General features: G+C 46.0%; 1 pseudogene; it reads left to right on the top strand.

The window, feature by feature from the left end:
- The first annotated feature begins 342 nt into the window (after window positions 1-342).
- On the top strand, window positions 343-460 carry LOC124557340 (annotated as a pseudogene).
- The last annotated feature ends 4,033 nt before the right edge of the window (window positions 461-4,493 follow it).

The raw sequence follows: 4,493 nt of genomic DNA, 5'->3' as shown, positions 1-4,493 counted from the left end.
GATAGAACTTCAGTGTTATAAGCTACACATTGGACAGTATGCAGTATTCGAACTTATCTTTAGCAACTCTGAGAGGGTGGGTGTGCCGCTGGTACATGTCAACAATAAGGCGGCTCGTGCCACAAGTATTGAGAAAAAAATCCCAGACTGACAAGCTCTTAAGTATCAGTATGTTGCTAATCGAGGAATGAGTGTGTCCGCAACGATAGCTGTGACGTCAGTGTGGCAAATTACTAACTGCAGGGGCCCGGGATCCATTTCCAGGTAGGCCGGAGATCTACTCTGCTCGGCAATTGTGCGTTATGTTGTTCGCACATTTTTATCGTCATTAATGACCAGAAGGGTAACGGCCTTGCCGCAGTGGATTCACCGGTTCCCGTGAGATCACCGAAGTTAAGCGCTGTCGGGCGTGGACGGCACTTGGATGGGTGACCATCCAGGCCGCCATGCGCTGTTGCCATTTTTTCGGAGTGCACTCAGCCTCGTGATGCCAATTGAGGAGCTACTCGACCGAATAGTGGCGGCTTCAGTCAAGAATATCATCATAACGACCGGGAGAGCGGTGTGATGACCCCACGCCCGTCCTATCCGCATCCTCCACTATGGATGACACGGCGGTCGGATGGTCCCGATGGACCACTTGTGGCCTGTAGACGGAGTGGTTATTAATGTCAAGAAAGTCGCCGCAAACACATTGCCGTATCGTCTTTTTACTATTTGGGTCGGTGCATGGACGCGAATCGAAAGCCAAAAAACTGAAATAATGAAATAAAGGAAACAGAACAGCTTTGACAACGTTTTACTTTTCTAGATCTAAAACAGTCTTGAAAGCATTGCTGGCACATTGTTGGCTGAAACATGCAGCTCCCAAAGAGCTACATCACTTCAGGCACCTAATTCCGAGAGTAAGTCTTCTCACTCATGGAAAATCGCGCTCGTGCAAAGTGAGGTGCAGAGAGTATTTGCATGGTCCGCTGGTCCAATTCGGCTAATTCGCCCCAACTCGGCTTGCATGGTAAGCCGAGTACGTTGATAGACGGCTTATTCAACACTGAAACAGATAGGAGCAAGACAGTTACACTACTGGCCATTAAAATTGCTATACCATGAAGACGACGTGCTACAGACCCGAAATTTAACCGACAGGAAGAAGATGGTGCGATATGCAAATGATTAGCATTTCAGAGCATTCACACAAGGTTGGCGCCGGTGACGACACCTACAACGTGCTAACGTGAGGAAGGTTTCCAACCGATTTCTCATACACAAACAGCAGTTGACCGGTGTTGCCTGGTGAAACGTCGTTGTGATGCCTCGTGTAAGGAGGAGAAATGCGTACCATCACGTTTCCGACTTTGATAAAGGTCGGATTGTAGCCTATCGCGATTGAGGTTTATCGTATCACGACATTGCTGCTCGCGTTGGCCGAGATCCAATGACTGTTGGCAGAATATGGAGTCTGTGGGTTCAGGAGGGTAATACGGAACGCCGTGCTGGATCCCAAGGGCCTCGTATCATTAGCAGTCGAGATGACAGGCATCTTATCCGCATGGCTGTAGCGGATCGTGCAGCCACGTCTCAATCCCTGAGTCAACAGATGGGGACGTTTGCAAGAAAACAACCATCTGCACGAACAGTTCGACGACGTTTGCAGCAGCATGGACTATGAGCTCGGAGACCGTGGCTGCGGTTACCCTTGACGCTGCATCACAGACAGCAGCGCCTGCGATGGTGTACTCAACGACGACCCTGCGTGCACGAATGGCAAAACGTCATTTTTTCGGATGAATCCAGGTTCTGTTTACAGCATCATGATGGTCGCATACGTGTTTGGCGACATCGCGGTGAACTCACATTGGAAGCGTGTATTCGTCATCGCCATACTGGCGTATCACCCGGCGTGATGGTATGGGGTGCCATTGGTTACACGTCTCGGTCACCTCTTGTTCGCATTGACGGCACTTTGAACAGTGGATGTTACATTTCAGATGTGTTACAACCCGTGGCTCTACCCTTCATTCGATCCCAGCGAAACCCTACATTTCAGCAGGATAACGCACGACCGCATGTTGCAGGTCCTGTACGGGCCTTTTCCGGATACAGAAAATGTTCGACTGCTGCCCTGGCCAGCACATTCTCCAGATCTCTCACCAATTGAAAACGTTTCGTCAATGGTGGCCGAGCAACTGTCTCGTCACAATACGCCAGTCACTACTCTTGATGAACTGTGGTATCGTGTTTAAGATGCATGGGCAGCTGTACCTGTACACGCCATCCAAGCTTTGTTTGATTCAATGCCCAGGCGTATCAAGGCCGTTATTACGGCCAGAGGTGGTTGTTCTGGGTACTGATTTCTCAGGATCTATGCACCCAAATTGCGTGAAAATGTAATCACAAATCAGTTCTAGTCTAATGTATTTCTCCAATGAATATTCGTTTATCATTTGCATTTCTTCTTGGTTTAGCAATTTTAATGACCAGTAGTGTACTAGAATAATGTAATTACCTGCTCCGAAACGCAAAGATATCCGAACTGTCATTTAAATCGGAATAGGAACTTCCTTATTCTTTTGTTAGTTATCACGGTAAAGCCAATTGTCTAAGCTGCAGATTTGTAATTATGTGTGTAAGAAAACCGTCTACTGAAACACGCTACAGCAAATTGCATTTAGAAAAGGACAGTGAAATCATAGGGTACGCCAGAGAGGATGAATCAGGGAAGTTACAAGCGCCTGCAGAAGAGAATTCTGTATCCACAAATGAGGTTCCTACTAGCACTTTAGCAAGTTTATTTTGGTTAATCGTCTTACTAGAGGAAGAGAAGTCTGTTTACCTTCCTCTCAACTAAAATTACCAATTATGCAGCAACCAGTCGCAAACCAGTTGACTTTATGTTTGACTTCTGCTTAAGACAGTATTACTACTGGGGGCACTTATTGGTTGAAAGCACCAATGATGGCTGTTAATCAGTTGAAATCGATTTGCAAAAGTGAATAAATAAAACATAATTTTGCGACTGGTTACTGCGTATTTGGTAATTTTATGGTTTACGGTCACTGCACGACTTGGGAACCAAATGGAGCCCACCATTCATTCCTCTCAAGTGTGTATTCGTTTTCGTTTTCGCTTATATTATTCCTAACGCAAACTTTTCTCACTAATTTAAGACGAAGAATATGAAAGGTGCTGCGAAAGGACGCTTAGAGCTAGTTATAAAGTTGCTCTACGTTTGTAAAAATATGGGAAGTCTTTTAAGTAAGAGCTATTAATAAGGACTATTTCGTTGGACATAGTCGATTCACTCAAGCACACATTACCTTTCGCATACAGCAGAATACCACTTTCCAGTATGGCATATCTCTGAGAATCAGTTACATTGATGGAAATTTGTATCAACAATTGGGAGCCTAAACTGAAAACTTCCTAGTGTACTCCACAGCACAAGATGAGTCCACGGATATTAGCGACGTGGGTCAGTGGCATGGACGACGACCTGCATGTAACGGAAGAGCTCAAAAAAATGGTTCAAATGGCTCTGAGCACTATGGGACTTAACATCTGTGTTCATCAGTCCCCTAGAACTTAGAACTACTTAAACCTAACTAACCTAAGGACATCACACACATCCATGCCCGAGGCAGGATTCGAACCTGCGACCATAGCAGTCGCGCGGTTCCGGACTGCGCGCCTAGAACCGCTAGACCACCGCGGCCGGCAAAGAGCTCCTGGATATGATTTCGATGCAGGACTTCCGGAAAAGCGTTTGACTCGGTGCCCCACTGCAGACTCCTAACTAAGGTACGAGCATATGGGATTGGTTCCCAAATATGTGAGTGCCTCGAAGACTTCTTAAGTAATAGAACCCAGTACGTTGTCCTCGATGGTGAGTGGTCATCGGAGGTGAGGGTATCATCTAGAGTGCCCTAGGGAAGTGTGGCAGGTCCGCTGTTGTTTACTATCTACATAAATGATCTTTTGGATAGGGTGGATAGCAATGTGCGGCTGTTTACTGCTGATGCTGTGGTGTACGGGAAGGTGTGGTCGTTGAGTGACTGTAGGAGGATACAAGATGACTTGGACAGGATTTGTGATTGGTGTATAGAATGGCAGCTAACTCTAAATATAGATAAATGTAAATTAATGCAGATGAATAGGGGAAAGAATCCCGTAATGTTTGAATGCTCCATTAGTAGTGAAGCGCTTGACACAGTCACGTCGATTAAATATTTGGGCGTAACATTGCAGAGCAATATGAAGTGGGACAAGCATCTAATGGCAGTTGTGGGGATGGCGGATAGTCGTCTTCGGTTCATTGGTAGAATTTTGGGAAGATGTTGTTCTTCTGTAAAGGAGACCGCTTAAAAAACACTAATACGACCTATTCTTGAGCACTGCTCTAGCGTTTGGGATCCCTATCAGGTCGGATTGAGTGAGGACATAGAAGCAATTCAGAGTCGGGCTGCTAGATTTGTTACTGGTAGGTTTGATCATCA

The sequence above is a fragment of the Schistocerca americana genome, chromosome X, assembly GCF_021461395.2.
Source record: "Schistocerca americana isolate TAMUIC-IGC-003095 chromosome X, iqSchAmer2.1, whole genome shotgun sequence".
Taxonomy (NCBI): domain Eukaryota; kingdom Metazoa; phylum Arthropoda; class Insecta; order Orthoptera; family Acrididae; genus Schistocerca; species Schistocerca americana.
The sequence above is the reverse complement of the archived record's forward strand: the minus strand, read 5'-3'. Positions and strand labels throughout refer to the sequence as shown.